Source organism: Miscanthus floridulus, chromosome 18 (assembly GCF_019320115.1).
Source record: "Miscanthus floridulus cultivar M001 chromosome 18, ASM1932011v1, whole genome shotgun sequence".
Classification (NCBI taxonomy): Eukaryota; Viridiplantae; Streptophyta; class Magnoliopsida; order Poales; family Poaceae; genus Miscanthus; species Miscanthus floridulus.
Genome location: NC_089597.1, coordinates 66,489,753 through 66,511,175, shown reverse-complemented (window position 1 = coordinate 66,511,175; position 21,423 = coordinate 66,489,753). Strand labels below are relative to the sequence as shown.

The 21,423-nt window shown below is 45.9% G+C and overlaps 1 pseudogene; it reads left to right on the top strand.

Moving 5' to 3' along the window:
• Positions 1-11,747: 11,747 nt before the first annotated feature.
• On the top strand, positions 11,748-20,359 carry LOC136523980 (uncharacterized; annotated as a pseudogene).
• The last annotated feature ends 1,064 nt before the right edge of the window (positions 20,360-21,423 follow it).

The following is a 21,423-nucleotide window of genomic DNA, read 5'->3' as shown; positions in this document are numbered from 1 at the left end:
TCTTGATCCTTTAATATCAGCATATTGGTAGAGAACTCATAACCTCCCAAATCAATAGGTACATGCTGAACTACCTCCCTTGTACAGATTCGTCCCCCGGGCGACTGTATATGATATAGTTCTTTTGTTTCCCCAATAGCTATCCCATGCTTCACAACAAATGTACGATTGATGAATGTATGGGATGCACCAGAATCAAATAAGGTAATTGCAGGATGCTTAGCAATGGGAAACATACCCATCATTACTAGTTCTCCTTCTGGAATAGATTCCACCTGAGTATAGAAGACCCTTCCAGTTTTCTTCTCAGCCTGACCCTTCTAACTATTCTGAGCATTGCCCTTTTACTGATTCTGAGCTTGAGTAACCGGGGCTTTGGGTGCATCAGGATTGTTCTTCCTAGGATACGGACATTCTTGGGAAAAGTGTCCGGGTTTACCACAATTATAGCATGGATAATTGTGATTCTAGGGAGTAGTATTGCGGTTTGCATTATTTGTGTTATTTTGCTGCTGCGGTGCTTGATGAGGGTAAGGCATTTTAGTTGCAGGGCGAATGAAGATTTGCTGCCTGCTTTGGCCTTGTTGTGGGTGGAATGGCGTACGGCCATGATTCTGAGGATGGTAGACTATCTTTTGACGCTTTCCACTCGACAATCCGAAAGCAGATATTTTCTTTTTCTTCGCCTCCTTGTGTCGGTGGTAATTCTCCTCTGAAGCGATAGCAATGTTGATTGTCTCATGGTAAGTTGCGTTACCACAAGTTGCCATCATGCTCTGAAGTTTAGTGTTCAGACCTCTAAGAAAATGATTCTTCTTCTTCCTGTCAGTATTCACATACTCTATAGCATACTGCGACAGGTGATTGAAGCGCCCAACATAATGCATCATCGGGTGCTCCCCTTGCTTAAGAGCCAAGAACTCTTCTAACTTCATGGTCATCACACCGTCTGGAATATAGTGTGCCCTGAAGGCATCCTTGAACTCCCTCCAGGTGATTTGGTGACTAGCGGGCTGTACTGCTACCAAATTTGCCCACCAGGCACCAGCAGCTCCTCGGAGTTGTTATGCCGCAAACCTAGGTTTCTGAACCTCGGTACAGTGAATCAGCTCAAACTTTTGCTCTATTGTCCTAAGCCAATCGTCTACTTCTAAAGGTTCTTCTACCTTAGAGAACACCGGTGGACGTGTGTCAGTAAAATCAACATAGGTTGACTCGTCATTTCCATTATTATGACGGCCACGATTAGGGTATGGTGCCTGCTGATTCTGCGCCAATTCCCTTAACAACCTAGCATTCTCTGCCGTTGCATTGACGAGTGCAGCTATGGCATCTGCCATAGTCGAAGGCATTGGTGGAGGATTTGGGCACTCATCATCATCATGCGAGCCAAAAGCACCAGTTCGGGTGATAGGACGAGGCATCTGTTAGAGAAACACGTTTACTTACATTATTCTTTATTGAAAGCATTTAAAAGGTTTCATGCTACAAAGGGTCCTTATTTATATTACATGTCTTGTATCCCACAAGACAACCCTGGTTTACTAGGAAAGCAGTAAAGGAACTATTACTACTCCGAGCTCTTAGTCTTCAGCATCCGTGCCCATATCGGATGAAACCTCATCTTCATCTGAGAAGTACACTAACTCCTCAGGATCCTCCTCCTCTTCATTCTCGATTTCTCCTAGATCTACAATCATCTCTTCATCTATAACTTCACCATCCCCATGAGGAGGATGAAGTTGAGCATACAGCATGTGGACATTCTCATGAAGAATGGCATTGTCCATCTCCAAGTCTTCTACGTAGAACTCCAACTCATGGACGTGTTCATTGGCCGCATCCTCTCGTGTCTAGGCTTCATTCCGTAGCTCCATGGTCATGGTGATACCCCTTTGCATTTTCGCCAGCTCTTCTTGATCTTTGGCATGAGCCCAACGAAGAGTGTTGAGCTCCTTGTTAAGGTTCTCGATGTTGGCGGGATTACTTGAAGATCCTTCATCTCCTTGGTTCTTGGAACTTCCTTCACCAAGCTCGTGGTTTCTTGGTGCCAACTGATGACGAGGGACTCCATGAGGTCTGGTGGATTTGCGTGCGGTTACCTTGGTCTTTGCCATAGCCTATAGAATTTTAAGGTAGGACTATAAGAGTAGCTTGAGGATAAAGGAGGTTAGCAAGAATAGGATTGACATTACTTACCCAACCACTATTAAGGGGAATTATTATGCAATGTGCTCAAGCATGATGCATGAATCGATCTTACGAATCTAAGTACAAAAGATTTATATAATCATAAGTACTAGATTTAATACATAGGACAAACCTAATCATATTATCTGCCACAAACTTTTCAAATAAGACATGATTGAGGCTAGATCAAAGGTAAGAAGAAAGAAATTTGATCTTTAAAATATCAAGTTTACTTTCTTTGATCCAAATCAATTTGAAGGTTTTTCCAAAGTAACCTACAATGATCTTAGATGGGAACTGCTCTGATACTAGCTGTGGCAGAACCTCCTAAGGAATCGGTCCCACATGCACATATCGTTGTCTTAACCGACCTCGGATAGCGTACTCGAGTTCCCAATAACTCAACAGGTCTGTCGGGTGTCCTCGGGAAACCCGAATCATCCACGATTCTCTTTTCAAATAGGATCCCAATCACAGACATTGTAGATTACAACAGTTTATTCAAATATATACATTAGAGTAAAGATAGCGGAAGTCTTAGGGTAACATAGGTTACAAACCAGTTGTTTTCAAACTTACAATACCATAAGTGTTATACAACCATAGTAGCGGGATAATATTACATTAACTTTATTTATCATACAAACTAGTGCCTTGTCCAAAGGCCATTCATCACTCCTCATTGTCATTGACTTCAAACACAGACATGCAGCAGGGACCAAAACAAGCCTGCGCATGTGACTCACCTGCAACAAGGGTTAACAAACCCTGAGTACAAAGGTACTCAACAAGACTAACCCAACGTAACGGGGTGTAAGACTTTAGAGATGCAGGGGTTTGGGGCAGGGTAAGGATGTAGCAAGATTCAAAAGTTCTTTGCCAAAAGCTTACTATTCTTCATTCTATTTTCAAGTTTTACCCCTAAGTTCTTTTAGTTCATTACCTCAACTAAATGTACATTTCCCATATTCCAATCCTTCTCATTCCATTCTTTTCTCATATTTTAGTAATTCACCAGTCCTGCATTGCTTCTGTAATGAATCGAGTCTCCATATCCGCGGAGCACCGGCAATTCGAATTGATTCAAGTCCCAGCTGGGGATTCCTTATCACACGACATATGTAGAACTTAATCTTGCATATATCAACCTCGCTACTGGATCCTCCTATACTAAGCCATCTCCACGCCACCCGAGAGCACAACACACCTCAAATCCGGCCACATTCCAGCCATGAGGGTACACGCTACTCCTGCCATCTCTCCACTCCCAGTGCGTGGGCATTCGTCTTAGTATCGGATTAGCCGAAGTAGGCTTACCGGAGTATGTGACAAGTACTACAAAGTGTCTCGTTCAGAAGATCCACAATGAGTGGCCTTTAAGCGACATAGTCGGCAACATTACCCAACATTCAAGATAAGTCACCCGACTAGTCTCTAGTTCATTCTACCTTCTTTCTTTCTTTGGCCAGTATGCCATCTTTGATTGTATTGAAACTTTTACTTTGAAAACCTATCATAAGCATACTAAGCATTCTACGCCTTTGTAAAAGAAAACATCTTCAAGGATGGTAAACAATTAACAAGGTAGGCAATGCATCAAGTGGGTAACATTTGAATTAATCAACTTAATGCAATAAGTAACATAGGTGATAAACTTTTCAAAGTAAGCAAGGTAATTGTTTAATGCATAAACCGGGGCTTGCCTTCGTTGACGATCTCAGGTTCCGGATCAGTACCACAATTATCGAATCCCATGACAACCGGGGATTCTTCCAGAACTTGCTCAACTAGAATTGTTTCACTCTCGGGTTCTACACGAAATAATAGCATATGCTTCAACATGATGATAATGTAAACATGATGCTTTCATGGTGCATGAAATATAACAACACCTTGAATACAACTTTCCTCCATGGTACAGTTACAAGCCAAACTAACCAAACCATATTCGTAACGGATGTGACCACTCCAGCACCGACCACTTTGGTGAGCTCTCCAACCACTTCGGTGAACTCTCCGACCACTACGGCGAACTCTCCGACCACTACGGTGAACTCTCCGACCACTACGGTGAACTCTCCGACCACTATGGTGAACTCTTCGACCACACTGATCTTGAAACCCTACTGGTCACAAAACATGATTAAAACAAGATCAAGCACAAATCAAGCACAAATCTAACACTTAGGGTTTGCTTTTATTTATTTTTGAATTAATTTGGAAATAAGCCAAAAAATGAACTTGTTCCAAATGACCTCAAAATTTTATGTAAGCTTCCTCATGATAAATTAGTGTACCAAAACAAATTTCATAATTTTTGGAACTATACAATGGCCTACAAAAATCATGGAAATTGCATTTATTAATTAATGGATTGAATATTTGAACATTAAAAATATATTCAAATTTCAAGTTTCAAATTTTTGAACCATACTAGAGCATGTACAGAGGCTACACACAAAATTTCAGAATTTTTGGAGCTAGGATTATTTTCTACAAATTTCCAAAAATTCAACACTATTCAAAATTAGAAAATAACAAAACCTCACTGTTCTTCTCCTTCCTTCTCACTGACAGCCCGACCCCACTCGTCAGTGACTCATATAGGTCATGACGGCGCTACCATCACTGGCTGGCCCAAAATGCGCCGACGGTGATGCTCCGGTGAGGCAGACCGCACCCAAATGATGTACATACTCCTACGAACTCATCCCAGCCCTTAGATTGGCAGAAGGCGCACCGGAGAAGGCTCCACGCCGGCCATGGCGGCTCGAGAACGACGGCTCATGGCGTAACCCCGGCAACGACATAGTAGAGTCTAAAACAAGGTGAGTATCACGTTCAGTATCTCACCACGATCACGCCGGTGCGGTTGGTGAAGACGGAGACGGTCTGGAACGGCCTAGCCACGTCGAGTCGATGGTGGTGGAGCTCCGGCCGGTCTCAGGGAAGAAGACGTTACGCCGGGCGACTCCGGCCAACCCAAGCGGCGTAGGCAAGCCGCAGAGAAGCGCAAGACCGAGGCGATCGCGTTGGTGTAGCTGGGCATGACGGAGGCTGCTCGACGGTGGCTACAGCGAGCGGCGGAGCTAGCTGGCGGCGGAGCAGAGCAGAAGGGGAAAACGGGGACGACGGCGGGCGACTGCTGCTATTTATAGCCGGGAAGGGACTGCCCGGCGATGACAACACACGAACAGACCCGCCACGGCACCAGCTGCGTGTCAAAGCGCGAGGAAGCGGCGCAATCTGATCGGCGGCGACATCCGCGTGGCGCCGGCGGCAAGCAGAGAGGTGGCGCTGGCTGTTTTTCAAATTTTGAAGTATTTATAGAATTGCCACTGCATTAATTTTGCAAATTACTCACAAATTTTCTAAAGAAGTTGAAAATCTCCAAAAATGAAAGTTGCTCAATTTTTCAAACTCTACAACTTTGCTTCTAGGAACATTTTCAAATTCTGCCTCCATTTTGAAAGTTGAATTTGGGGTGCATTTGAGTATTTGAATCATTTCAAAATTACTCCAAATTTTATATGTAAACTTGAAAAACTTTGAATACCAAAGTTGATCCTTATAAAATATACTTCAACTTTGCTTTTTGCCTCAACCCCAAATTCCGCATAGATTTTGAATTAGTCAAAAGGGGCAAAAAGGACTTTTGTAATTTGAATTTGAATTCAAATTTGATTTGTCTTCCTTTTACTTTAACTTTGATTTTTGACCAGTAACATGGCCCATTAGGGTTATTTGAGTCAAATGACACATGGCCTCACATGATCACATGAAATTTGACCCTTGTGGTCATGATCTTTATTTAGGGTTTTGAAACACATCACATGAAATAACAACATTATGACATAAGGCTTATTTAGTGAATGCATTCAAAAGTTTCTACTTTATGAATGCTTTGCAATGCTCATGATGACATGGCAAGTTTTAGTGTTAGGTCAAAACACCAGAGGTGTTACACTATCATGCTCGGCACTTACTCCATTGAATTCAGAAGCAGGCCTACCATCAAGTCTCAGGCGCTTGCTGATTTCATCGCTGAGTGGACTGAGATTCAAGAACCCATCGCCGCTACTTGCCTCGAGCACTGGGTGATGTACTTTAATGGTGCTCTCAACATCAACTGTTTTGGTGTGGGCATTCTGTTCATCACACCGACCAAAGATAAGCTCTGATACGTTCTCTGGATACATTTTCCGGCCTCCAACAATGCAGCCAAATATGAAGCATGTCTCCATGGACTCCGTATAGCCATTGAGCTCAGTGTTAAATGCATCATGGTATACGAGGATTCCATGCTGGTCATCAACCAGCTCAATAAAGACTGGTCCTGCTCTAGTGAGAAGATGGATGCATACTGCACCGAAATCAGGAAGCTGGAAGGGAAATTCTATGGTATCGAGTACCACCACATGGTACGCGATCAAAATTAGCTCGCCGACCACCTGTCCAGGTTAGGCTCCTCTTGTGCCACGATTCCACCAAGGGTCTTCATTCAAGATGTTTTGGCGCCATCCATTAAGGAAGATAAGGAAATTCAGGAAGTTCCCCCCCCCCGCCGAGCAGCTAGTACTTACGGTACTTTCGCCGGCCGCCGATTGGAGGGAACAGTTTATCAAGTACCTCTCTAGTGCTGATAAGACTAAAACCGAACGCCTAATCTGTTGAAGCAAGCATTACACGCTGGTGGATGGCAACTTGATGAGGAAAAGTGCCAAGGAAGGGATACTGCAAAAATGCATCACCCAAGAAGAAGGAGTGAAGCTACTTCTCGAAATTCACTCTGGTTCTTGCGGCAACCACGCGGTCTCGAGAACCCTAGTCGGCAAAGCTTTCTGAGCTAGTTTTTACTAGCCCACAGCCATCTTCGATGTAGAAGACCTCGTCCGACGTTGTGAAGGATGCCAATTTTTTGCCAAGCAAATACATGTGCCAGCACAAGAGCTACAGACCATCCTAGCTTCCTAGCCCTTCACATGCTGGGGACTGGATATGATTGGGCCTTTCAAGCCAGTGATAGGTGGTTTCTAGTACATATACGTCTCCATTGACAAGTTCTCTAAGTGGATCAAGTATAAACTGCTCATCTCGGCTACTGCAAAGAAAGCAGTCGAGCTCTTTGAAGATATCACCCATAGATTTGGTCTCCCGAATAGCATCATCACCGACCTCGAAACTACATTTACTGGCCATCACTTTTGGGACTTCTACGAAGATCGGTGCATCTTTGTCAAATATGTCTCCGTTGCCCATCCTAGAGCCAACGTACAGCTCAAACGAGTGAATGGCATGATCCTTGATGCCCTCAAAAAGAGGCTATATCAGAAAGAAGAAAAGCATTTGGGCAGATGGCTCAAGGAGCTACCAGCTATGGTCTCCATATTTCAAGCTAGTCATAGCACTGGTGTGTCTCCATATTTCTTGGTCTATGACTCATAAGCCATACTACTAGCGGATATTGCCTTCCGAGCACCTAGGGTGGAAAACTACGATGAAGAGCAAGCCACAGCTGTTTGAACAGAGGACGTCGACAAGGCCGAGGAAGAACGCCTAATCACCTGCATCCGCACAACCAAGTATCTAGAAGGCTTGCAGAGGTACTACAACCGCAATATCAAAGGTCATTCATTTACTGTCGGTGACCTCGTTCTCTGTAGAAAACAAAAAACCAAAGGGATGCACAAGCTCTCCTCCCCTAGGAAGGGCCTTATGTCATCAAAGAGGTTACCCGACTAGGGTCTTATCGCCTATATGACTTAGACGGAATCGATGTTCCCAACTCATGGCACATTGAGCACCTCATACGTTTCTATCCTTGAAATGCTCTAGATATGTACTCTCCACTTTATGATGAATAAAGTTTTGGTCTCCATAATTTGTCTCCATTATAGTTTTTCTCCATTATGGTCGCCGAGCTCTAAGCTCTTACATAACGAACTCCAATACGAAATCTCCAACATATTTCACCGGACAGGTTTCTCCAAATCACCGAACACGTTTCTCCAAATCACCAACGTATTTCGTCAAACAGGTTTCTCCAAATTGCCGAACACGTTTCTCCAAATCACCATCGTATTTCGCCAAACAGGTTTCTCTAAATTGCCAGACACTTTTCTCCAAATCTCCATGATATTTCGCTGATCAGCGAGCAGCATACGTTCTGTTCTATTCTCTATGGAAAAGACCTAGTCTTTGATCTCTCCCTACACGTGCTACGGGCTCCGCGCTCTGCATTATGGGTGGTTGGCTATGGTTCCTTGGTCACGCCTGTTCCTCCTACACATGCATGGGCTTCGTGCTCGACGTTATGGACTATGAACTAGCCAAGGCTGAGAGCTCAGTAAAGAACTAACTGCTCGGACGCCACTTATACTACGTTTATCTCCAAGTTATTTCGCCAACCACCGAGCACCACACGTTCTGCTCTACGCTCTATGGAGAAGACCTAGTCTCTGATCTCTCCCTACATGTGCTATAGGCTTCGCGCTCTGCATTATGGGTGGTCGGCTGTGGTTCCTTGGTGACGCCTATTCCTTCTACACATGCATGGGCTCCGTGCTCAACGATATGGACTATGGGCTAGCTAAGACCAAAGAGTTCAGTAACGAACTAATAGCTTGGCTGCTACTTATACTATGTATCATAAACATGCACTTTATAACATTTATACAAATACATAAATGTTTTCTGCGCTCTCGCGCGCTCTAACTACCCTCTCTAGATGTTACAGATAATATTCTTTGAGCAGATCACCGACCTCCGCCATCGCCATCTATCTTGCCGAACAGGTCTATGTCGCCAGCCAACTTTTTTGCCGCATCCTCCACCTCATCCTCCAGCTGCTGGGTCTCTGCCTTGCCCATCCCTTCGGCAAATCTAGCCCCTATTGCCTAAAGGTCAATGGATTGATAGTGGGATCGAACCACCGCAAGGGCATGAGTAATGGCGGTAACAATGGCGTCGTGGTTGAAGCTCTCCCACACTGCCTTACACCTCTGGATGATAGTGTCTGAACGTGGTGGCCTACCGTTGGGCTAAAGAGCCGCCTCCAGGTCGACACAGTCGAGCACCGATTTAACTCTGGCGACTATAGTGTTGAACTTCTCCCATTGGTCCTGGCCTCCTACACCAGCACATCAAACTATGCTTTGACCCTCCGATGGTAGTCTGCAAGCATTACAAGGTTCCATCAAGCAAGGAAACTACTTCAGCAGTAACTCCGACTAGGAAGTACTCACCGTTCAGCTCCTCGGCTAGTTTGTTTGCTTGCCCTATCTCCTTCGTCTTCTCCTCTCGGAGTTGTTCGATGGCTTGGCGTAGCCGGCTAAGCTCTGCATCTTGCTCTACAAGCACAACAGTCATCACCAAAGATATAGCTATTCAGCAATACAAAGCACATTCATCGATATACCGTACCTGCTTTCTGCTCAGATACGCTTTTGAGCTGCTCGGACTTCTACTCCAGTTGCGTGGAAGCACTTGTCAGCTGCTCGGACATCTCCCACATTCACCGCTGAAGACCCGGCGGCTTCCGCCATTGCCCCGGGCACCGTCGTCGACCTGTCCGCCGTCGGTGCCAACTGTTCGCCACCACCAAGTTCACTAGTAGCGGTAGATGACTCCTCTACAGACCGTCGAGCACTCGGGGACTCTAGAATGGGGTTTATCGCCACCTCCTCCGCTCCAGGACCAGCCTTCGATTGCTCGACAGTCTAGATGGGTGGGGTCGGATCCTCCACACGCCTTGCACTGCATCAGTTCAGCTCGTCAGTCACCAAAAAAGCTAAGGAACGATGACAAAGTAACTCCAAGACAAGGATACTTACGGTTTGGTCTGTCGGTACAATTTCTTGAACCGGTGATGCCTACCCGAGCCCCCAGCCGCGGCTTTGGGGTCGACGATTGCATCTTGGGGTGGAGGGCCTGCGGTCTCTACCATCGGCCTTTCCTCCACCCACCACTTTAGTTCTCCCCTCGCCTGCTGCTCGGGGACTTCCTCTGCCTACCACTCTGGGGCTCCCCTCGCTTGCTGCTCGGGGACTACCTCCGCCTGCCACTCTAGGGCTTCCCTTGCCTGCTGCTTGTGGACTCCTGTTGCCTATTGTTGGGGAACTTCCTCCCCTCCCATCGATTGTTCCTCCATGCGCGTGCTGTGCGGAGGCGCCTTCGTGCTCGGTGGAGGAGCCACTGGAACTTCATCGTCATCTGACCACTCAAACACCATGGTCCTTCGCATCTGAGTGGTCTGGTCACCACCAAGCGAGATGCCGCATGGCTTGAGGGGAGCGACACCCACTGTCTTTCTCTTCTTCGGGGCTGGCTTGTCTGCCGCTGCCCTCTTCCCCTAGATTTTCTCCAACTCCGGGGATGGACTCTCCGATGAGATGCTGATGGTTTCCTCCTTAGGCTGCGGCAGTGGCCGGGCGTCTACTCCCTTTAGCCAATCTCTCCTCGACACGTCCATGAAGTACATCGCTCTTTCCTACGAATGGATCTTTGCATGAGTAAATCAGTCAACTGCTCGACAATGACAAAAGATAAAAAAGCATCAGGAACACACAACTGAGATATTTACCTGAGGAGGTAGATTTTTGCAGTGAAAGGGTTTCGTCTGCCCTGGCAAGTTGAATGAGGCAAGTGGAGCGAACAGCTCTGCGGCCCGCTCCCGCACAACATTCCTCGATAGCATCTCCGACCTCTCCCGGGTACCATCGGTCTCCACCTTGAACTCAAAGGCGGGGTGGGCCCTTTCCTTGTAGGGCTAGATACGGTGCACTATAAAGCTTGCCACCACTAATCCACCGTTGGTATTCATGCCCTTTATTAAGCCAAGGAGCTCCCTCACTTGCTCCATATCAGCGCTGCTTGGTGTCTCTGACCAGCTTTTATGGCTCTCTGGTATGTGGTCGGTGTTGTAGCGGACTACAGGGTGGCTCTGCTTCATGTAGAACCACCTAGTGTTCCACCCCTTCAGCGATGTGCTTAGCGAAACAGTAAGGTATTCCCCCACCATTCCATCACGCAGCTGAAGATACACTCCGCCAACCACCTTGGAACCACCGATGCCTCTTTTCTTTAGCTAGAATAGGTGACAGAAGAGATTGAAGTGTGGAAGGATTCCGAGATATGCCTCACAGAAATAGATGAAGATAGATATGTGCAATATGGTATTTGGGTGGAGGCTGCACAGACTAACCGCCCAGAGCTCCAATAGATCCCTCAGGAATGGATGAACATGAAATCCCAACCCACGCCAGAAATAGTCCTCAAATACCACCACTTTGTCGATATGAGGCATGGGGAAGGGCTCACCGAGGGCCGGCCGCCATCCGGCGGTGATGCGGTCAGGTAGAATGCCCACCTCCACCAATTTGTTGAGCTCCACCTCTCCCATTTGCGACAGCAGCCACTCTTCATCACGTCGGATTTTAGCGTTCACCTTCTGGGGGCTCGTCTTCTTTGGTTTCACAGCTCCCTTCTTCGGCGCCATCTCTTAGATTTGGCTAGGGTTTGGTGGCGGAAGCAGGAGTAGATGTGAATCTGGAAATGCGATGACAGAGAAGGAAGATGAAATGGCAAAGGGGCAAAGGTATGAGCGTGGGGTGCGGCGGCGCAGTTATAAAGCACTCCCCCCACCTTTTCGCATTCGAGGGTTTTTGGGAAACCGTTCCCATGATTTGTGTTTCTTTGAATTCCCCACAACTGAAGGTGGGTCATTACCTAGGCCTTCACGCAACCCTAGCCCGTATCCCTGATTTATCTCCACAATTTGTTATGGCTCGCCGAATATTCGCCGACATCTCCGCCAACCATTACGGCTCAGTAATTACTAATGTACAACCATTACTCTGATGTTTTCTCCATGATTCTATTTTCTCCAAGTTGACTATTGTTTTTTACCCTGGCACCATGTGACCATGTCACCTACTATCAGGCTCGGGGACTAAGTGGGCACGCTTCACCTTGCGGTGAATGTGCTTTTTGGGGACACGCCCGGGGACTAGCTGCCTGCTCGGCTGGTCTTCAACTTTTCTTCTACTTTGGACCCTTGCACCATATGACTACGTCATCTACTGTCAGGCTCAGGGACTAAGTGGGCACACTTCACCTCACAGTGAATGTGTTCGTTTTGTTCTGGAAGACTCTACGCCTCTTGAAGCTGAAGAAGACTATCTCCTTTTCTCATGGTCGGACTCTAAGTGGGCACACTTGGTCCACTACGAAGAAAATTTTTGATTCTGAACGTGAGCTCCTTACACCCTTATGGCAAGCCGTACTTGGGTTATACTACTTGGCTATAGTTAACGCTGCTCGATGATGGTTCACACTGCTCGGCAACTGCTCACAACTGCTCAACAACTCATCATGGTGGTCGAAACATGAGTTTGACTGCTTGGCTTTGTTCACACTTGCTCGGATAAGCTCAAGATGACATTGCACAACAGGTACAAGGTGCTCGAGGACTAGCTATGGGGGGGTATGATCTCGGATACCCATAGCAGACCACATGGGCTACTCCCCCAAGGGTGGCCCAGCCCACAAGATGAAGCCTTGCAAGGCACGACTCTGCTAGGTGGCTCCCGCAAGACATTGGGAAGATATCCTGAAGATACTATGAGATCTGTTAGGATATGTATGATCTCAAGATTCCTGTAATCTGTTATTACTTTCTGATTATCTCTCAGATCTAACCGACTTGTAACCCTATCCCCCGGACTATATAAGGCAGGTAGGGACCCCCCTCCAAACTCACGCAATATCATATGATAGCTAATACAAACCAACAGACCATAGGAGTAGGGTATTACGTTATACTGACGGCCTAAACCTATCTAACTCGTGTGTCTCTGTTGCCTTCTTGTTCTTGATCACAAGCTTCTCTGCTGATCAATCTACCTTCATGGGATATCCCTCGGAGGACTGTCCGACGATATTCTATCGACAGAGCCCAATGAGCTCGGCTTCTTCTATAGGGCAAAGCCACCAACTGGTGTGGTCCTAGCTGAGCTTCCCCTTCGACAAAGCTTGCCCGATGAAGATTCACCGGAAAGAAGTCCACATGTGGTTCCATCCTGAGGAAGGCCTTGCACACTGATGACAAATCCATTGATGTGTAGCACCCTAGTCGGATTGAGGTGCTAGTAGCTCCAGGCCCCACTCATTGAGGAGCCCGCACAGGAACCAGTGCGTGGGGTATCCTAACCCACGCTCATCGAAGGCGAGGAAGGAGACAACCTCAGTTGGCCCTGAAGTCACTGGGAAATCCTCCCCCATAGGAGCCCTCTAGTGTGCCACCTCCTTCGGCAGTAGCACCCCCTTCTCGACGAAGGTGGCTAGCACCGACTCGCTCATGCAAGATGACCTCTAGCTGAACATTGCTGCTCTAGATTCACGAATGGATCTATGAGTTTCTCCTCTCCCTTGCTCTCCCCTTTTCTCCTAGGAACTGCCACAACACACGAACGCTCTTGGCGAGAAGGAAGAAAGAGGAGAAGGTGGCATATGGGGAATAGGCAAAGGAACAGGATGAAAGCCCTCTCTCTTCCCCTATTTAAAGAGGAGGCACAACAATTAGGGAAAGGCAAAGGATTGGGGCAAAAAACCCTCTCCCTTCCACCATTCAATGCGGATGGGATACGACGGGGCGTGCCCTAACCGATGGGACGCACCCTACCCAATGAGACGGTGCCTGGTTAGACAGGACATGGCCTAGGTATGGCCCACCACTACCACACGTCGGGCGCAGGAAACATGGTGTGACTACATGTAGGTGGCCCACTGCCTTCCCAGGCAAGACTTGGAAGGGCCCAACAATGGGATCTCCTCCTAGGAGAGACCAATGGGCTTCCTAAGTTGATCGAATGGCTCAAACAAACGCCGAGAGATAGGTAAGGAGCAGAGGGATGCCCCATATGGGCCACGCCAACTCAGTCATGAATGACGAGCTTAGATCCCATTCGGACATATCCGATAAAAACTCCTCAAACCTGTTACTCAGGTCAACAAGGTAAATCGACCGATCCCTCTTACTTTATTTCTTTTGATGCATGATCATTCATTCATCCATTCGCATACATGCATTCACACATTCATTCATACAGTCATTAATTCATCCCATACATCTGAAGCATCGTATATGCAATTGATGCATCACAATGCTCCATGTTGCGTCATGAAGTGGCAATTGCCTCATTCAACACGAGCAAACGACCTACCAGGGTTTGAAGGCCGGCCCACGAAGGGCTCGAGGCCACCTCACGTCAAATAGAGCCAAGGGAGAAAACGCAGATGAGCCCCATGGTCCTCGTCCAGTCTGCTCCAAAGCAGATAGGGTCATCTCAACCTTCTCGTTTGATCCTAGCCTCGAGCCACGCCCATAGAATCTCCATCGAGGGGAGGCAAGCGGGCCACCTGGGTCGATCTCTGGAATGACTCGGGCATCTATCGGGACGCGGGTTAAGGAGCAGTGGAAAGCCACATGATGGCTATGCCAACCCCGTCATGAATGATGGACCCAGATTCCGCTCGAACGTACCCGTTAGTGAGCTCACCGAGCATGTCACTCGAGCTATGGAGGCAAGCGACATTAGCTCAACCCCTCTGGTTGTGGAAACCACGGACAGGGTAACACACAAAACTCAACCAACCCGTACCGAGCCCAATGGGTCTCAAGGGCTTGGGACGCTCAACACCTCGGCACAACCTCAGCTGTGCCCAGCAGACGATGTTGCAAATGATGCACAACTCCTAGGCTGGCCCAAAAAATCTAACGACAGGCTAGAAGGGCGATCCAGCCTCCGATCGGAAGGCCTAGCCAAGGAGGAATGATGGTCGCTTCCGACTTTAGCCTGCCTCTCCAACCGGAAGGCCTGGCTAAGGAGAAACGATGCTCGCTTCCGACTCTGGTCCGCCTCTTCGACTGGAAGGCCTGGCCAAAGAGAGGACGATGCTCGCTTTTTCGACTTTGGCCCACCTCACCGACCGGAAGGCCCGACCAAGGAGGAACCACGCTCGCTTCTGACTTTGGCTTGCCTCTCGGACTGGAAAGCCTAGCCAAAAGAGGACTGGTGCTCACCTCTGACTCTGGCCCGCCTCTTCGACTGGTAGGCCTGGCCGAGAAGGGATCACGCTCGCCTCTGACTCCGACTCGCTTCTCTGACCAGGAGTACATTGAACCTCTGCTTACAGCTCTTCTCTGACCAAGAAGCCAGAGCTGACTAGGAAACGACCGACTGGGGACGCCCGCTTGGTCAAGACCTAGGAAATAAACAGAGCAAGTAAGGCAGGGCGCTCTAGTCAACCGCAATACCAAGGACTGTACCCTGTACGCCTACAGCACAGTATCGACAGGGCATGTCAAAAGGGTGCCCTATCACCTTCCAGGCATGTCAGGACCCAAGTAGTGTTGTGGGTGCCGACGTTTTCCCTACAGTGTTGTGGGTGCCCTCAACTCCCATACCAGGCGAACATGGTAAAACACCCCACATTCCTCTAGGCATCAATAGTGTTGTGGGCGCTGTCATTTGCCATACATGGTGAATAAGGTAAAACCCCCCACATGCGTCTGATATAAATATTGTTGTGGGCGCCTACAATCATCTTGTACCCGACGGCGTGGGCAACAAGACTTTGTAGCTTACGTACACTCTCCCTCTCTCACTTGTGGAGAATTTGGTCATCTAGCACATCAATGCCCCAAGCCAAAGAAAGACAAATACAAGAAGAAGTACAAGGGCAAGAAAGATGACTCAAGTAATGAAGATGATGATGAGAAGAAGAAAAACAAGCCATACAAGAAGAAGGGTGGCAAGAAGAAGGATTTCCACAAGAAGAAGAAAAATGGCAAGGCATACATCATCGGTGATTGGCTCACAGATATTGATTCATCAAGTTGCTCATCTGATGATGATAGTGAGAATGAGAAGGTGGCCGCTATTATGATTGACTCTTCACTATCTTCACCGACACCATCGCCTTCATCCTCTACACACCTATGCCTTATGGCCAAGGGTGAACAAAAGGTACAAAGTGATGATGAAGTAGTGGTAATGATCATGCTAGCGATGATGATAGTGATAGTGATGATGAATTTGAATCACCTTCCTATGATGATCTTGTCAAGTTGCTCAACCAATATACTAAAATTATTAGAAAGACAAGAGCTAAAAATGAAAAGCTTGAACTTAAGAATGACTCACTTTTAGCTAAATGTGACATAGCGAAAAAAGCTAGTGTTGAGCTTAGAGAAGCAAATGATGCTATGTCATCCAAACTCAAGGAGCTCAAATCTTCTAAGAAGGAGCTTAAAGAAAAACATGATAAACTTGAGGGGATACATAATGAGCTCATCACTAGCTACAACATGCTAAAAGAAGAATATACAAATCTCAAGATCAATCATGATAATCTTGTTGTTTCTCATGAGCTATTATCCAATGAGTCACATGATGCTACTAACCATGTTGTTAAGATTGATATTGCTACATCATGTGATGATTTGATCATTGAGAGCATTGAGCAAGGTTCTAGTAGCAAAGGCAAATAAGTGGTTGAGTCCGAAAACTATGATGAGTATGTCAAGATCAAGAATGAGAATGAGAAGCTCAAGAAAGATCTTGAAAAGCTATCAACCACCAACACTATTGTGATAGAGAACCTTGACCATGATAGTGATCTAGCTCTTGAGAATGAGATGCTCAAAGAAGAGAACAAGAGACTAAAGAAGGAGAAAAATCATGATGAACTTAAAGAAGAGAACAAAAAGCTCAAGTTAGAAAAAGAACATCTCAAGACCGGCTTGAGCAAGTTTACAAGAGGTCAACATCTTCAAAGTGAGCTACTCATGAATACCGTAATGAAGATGGATAGAAGTGGCATTGGGTACTTGGCACATCAAGAGAAGAAGACTCAAGCTCAACACCAACAACAACACAAGCCAAATCCAAAGAGGTGTTTTGAGTGTGGACAAGAAGGTCACTTTGCCCATGAGTGCAAAACTCCACCACCACAACCCTTGCCCAAGCATGCTAGACCCTTTGCTTTCAATGCTCATTACATGCTTAGAAAGGACTCTAGTGGAAAAATGAAAGTCATGTTCTTAGGACCTCCCAACAAGAATAGGCCTAAGAAAATTTGAGTTGCAAAGTCACTTGTTGAGAAAGTCAAGGGCCCTCCACAAGTTTGGGACCCTAAACAAGCTTGATCTTTTGTGTGTAGGTGAACAACAAGACCGGTGGAAGTCATTGGGTAATTGATAGTGGTTGCACTCAATATATGACCGGTGATCCTCGTATGTTCACCTCACTAGATGAAGAAGTTGATGGACAAGAAAGGATAACTTTTGGTGATAATTCAAAGGGCAAAGTGGCAATATCAAATGATCATTCAATCTCAAATGTGCTATATGTTGCTTCTTTGAGTTTCAACTTGCTATCCGTTGGACAATTGTGTGATCTTGGCTTTCAATGCTTGTTTACTAAGAAGGAAGTGGCTGTATCTAAGAAAGATGATGATCAAGTTATATTTAAGGGATTTAGATACAATAACCTATATCTAGTGGATTTCACCTCCGAAGATGCTAACTTGAAGACATGCCTATTCACCAAAACATCACTTGGGTGGCTATGGCATAGAAGACTTGCTCATGTTGGGATGAGCTCACTCAAGAAGCTTATGAAGAATGAAGGGAGAATTTTGTATTTGGCACTGAAACAAATCACTCTTTTGTATTCGGCACAAGAAATTTTGAACTTCCTTATCTAGCATCAACTTAAAAATTCCTTCCGTATATGCACTTCCGTCCATTTTGGCCATCCATCTGTCTGTTGACTTCCTTGACCATGTCAATTTTTCTTGATAAGTACCAAAATACCCCTCTATTTAATTTGGTCGCACACACCTGCTCGGCAGTCGCTACGGGTGAAACTTGCACGCTTGCTCCCCTTCTTCCCCCGTCAGTCTTCTCTTCCTATGAAAAAACAAAACCCTAGATGGAAGCTGAAGGAGATGATGATGGGGCGTAGGAGCCAACTCGACGGCACGGCGGCGCCCGCTCACCGTCCACTCTGGCAACAAGGCGTGCCCGGCGCTGGAATCCCTAGTCGGCAAGCCCCCTCCTCCCGTCGCCCGGGCGACCGCCGCCAAGGTCGATGCGGCGATCGCCCACACGGACCTCGCGGGCATTGTCTCCCAGGTCGACCCCCATTCACTCAAAACCCTAGCTCTCTGTTCTTCATCTCCTTTGGTACTTGGTGATTTCATGATGCCAGAACCTGTGCGTCCTTTAACAAAATTGATTGTCGATCGAACTATCTGGCCAAATTAGACTGGTATTTGCGCTTGCCTACACTATTCATCATTTGGGTTGGCAAATTCATGGTGATGTGCTTGACTACTTGTGTACCACTATGCAGAAGAGCCTTGGAGCCAACTCGATGATGATGTGGCGCCCGCTCAGTGTCCTCTCCGACAACAAGGTGAGATCGGCGCTAGAATCCCTCAAGCCCACTCCTCACACCGCCCCCGCCACCCCTACCGTGCAGGCGACCGCCGCTGAGGTTGATGTGGTGCTCGACACCCTCCTCTTCACCCCCACCGACCTTGTGGGCATCATCTCCCAGGTCGACCCCCTCCACTCAGAACCCTAGCTCTCCGATCTTCATCTCCTTTGGTACTTGCTGATTTCATGAGGTCAGAACCCGTGCATCCTTTAACTATCTGGTCAAATTAGATTGGTATTCGTGTTTGCCTGCATTATTGATGATTTGGGTTGACGAGTTTGTGGTAATGTGCTTGAATACTTGTGTACTTCTAGTTAGTTTCATATTAGTTTCAGAAATGTAGTGCTTAAGAAACCTCCTTACTGATTCTGTTGATATGTTTTTGTAGAGCTTATTTGTTTATTGTCTACTCAATTTGTGACCAGCAATTGGAATATTGCAGTTATAAAATAAGGGAAAAATAGAATATCTTTCAGTTCCTAAACTGGAATGTAACTCATTCGTTTGTGCACAAACAACTAGTGGCTCGCTGATCCCTGAATCAGTTCTAGTATGAAGGACTATATATGCTTAAAAATTATTTTGAAAAGTCAGTTTTTCTATCTGTGTAACATAAACATACTCTTCTAATGTTTTCACATTCTTTTTGTTTGTCAGGTTGACAAATTGGTCTCTAATGCCATTAAATGTGAAACTCTGTCCAAAAGAGCAACACAGGAGATAGAATCATTCAATGGCTTCTTAACAGACACTAAGGCTTCCTTCAAGGTGTGTACTGTAATCAAATATCTCATTATCCTCTATGTATGAGCCCCTGGTATTGCAGTTCTCTTTACCATCATGCTTTTTCTTTGTAAATAGCAATGGTCTTCTAGACTGAAGCAAGCACTAGAGACTAGTCTAGTGGAAACCGAAGCTATCTCAAAAAACACACGGGGAACGTGCCTAAATACTGCTGCAAAAGGGAATGGCAAGTTGATCAGCGACAACAGCAAGCTACCTGATATAGATCTAGTAGAGTCACCTTGCAGCAACTTTACTGAGGCCAACATGATTGTCTCACCTTCACCACTTGTCTCATGGCACACTGGATCTGGTATGGTCGAGAGCAGAAAGCAGTTGATTCACTTGACACCATTGCCAAAAACAAAAGCATGCTCATCAAGGTGCCCAACATCGAAAACCTAGATGAAGATAGCTTCTAGCATTGACCAGTTGAATAATCTTGTCAGACCTGTTTCAACGTCAACCATTTCTGGTGATAATCATCCTGATCTGGAGCAAAGTGTGAAGGTAAAGGAATCATGGACTAGCACCATGACACCTCATGTTGCTCTAGCAAACAAGGCCTCACTAGAGGACAAGCTCTGTTCGCCTTGCACTGTGTAAGGCATATGCTCTATGAACTATAATGTAGTGCAACTGATGTGTGTATGATGATCCTGCTATTCTGTAATGTGAACTTAGACCCCCTATGTATGAACATTCATGTGTTTATGTTTATGAACCTGGTAATGGATGCATATTTATGAACCTGGACATGTGAACTTAGACCCCTATTGTATGGATTTGTTGAGCTAATGTGAGGTGTGCAAGGTGTTTACATTTTTTTGTTTTTTAAGTATGCTGACAATGTGGTTAGATTTGTGAAGCTTGTGCATCAAATTTATTGATTATTATTGCCACTCTTCAATTATCAAAATGCTATGTTTCAATCACAAGCATATTTGTGATATTTGTGCTTTCCTTATTTGATATTATGTCCATTTATTCTTTTCCTATCTAGCACTACATGTTGCTGGTACATAGAAGGGCATATATGTCATTTTAGGTGGCACTTAACACCATTACTGCATCAAATGGACGAAAGTGCCATATACAGAAGGAATTTTCAAGTTGATGCTAGATAAGGAAGTTCAAAATTTCTAGTGCCAAATACGGAAGAGTGATTTATTTTAGTGCTAAATACAGAATTCTCTCAAGAATGAATTGGTGAGAGGGTTGAAGGATGTGAAATTTGAGAAGGACAAGCTTTGTAGTGCATGTCAAGCTGGCAAGCAAGTTGCAAACACTCATCCTACAAAAGCTTTCATGTCAACACAAGAGTGCTAGAGCTTCTTCACATGGACTTATTTGGACCAACAACTTACAAGAGTTTGAGAGGAAATCTTTATTGTCTTGTGATTGTTGATGACTACTCTAGATATACATGTGTGTTCTTCCTTCATGACAAGATCGAAGTTGCATCATGTTTCAAGAAGTTTACCAAGAGAGCACAAAATGAGTTTGAAGTGAAGCTCAAGAAGATAAGAAGTGATAATGGAAAAGAGTTTGACAACACAAACATTGAAGCTTATTGTGATGAAGTTGGGATCAAGCATGAGGTCTCCGTAACATACACTCCTCAACAAAATGGTGTAGTAGAGAGAAAAAACCAGACACTTATCACACTTGCAAGAACAATGCTTGATGAGTACAACACACCCAAAGCTCTATGGGAGGAAGCTATCAACACCACATGTTATGCATCCAACCGCCTATTCCTTGAAAAGTTTCTTGGCAAGACACCTTATGAGTTGCTCAATGGGAAGAAGCCGGATGTCTCATTCTTTCGGGTGTTTGGTTGCAAATGCTACATCTACAAGAAGCGGCAACACCTAGGGAAGTTTCAAAGACGTTGTGATATTGGGTTTCTTGTTGGTTACTCATCAAAGTCCAAAGCATATAG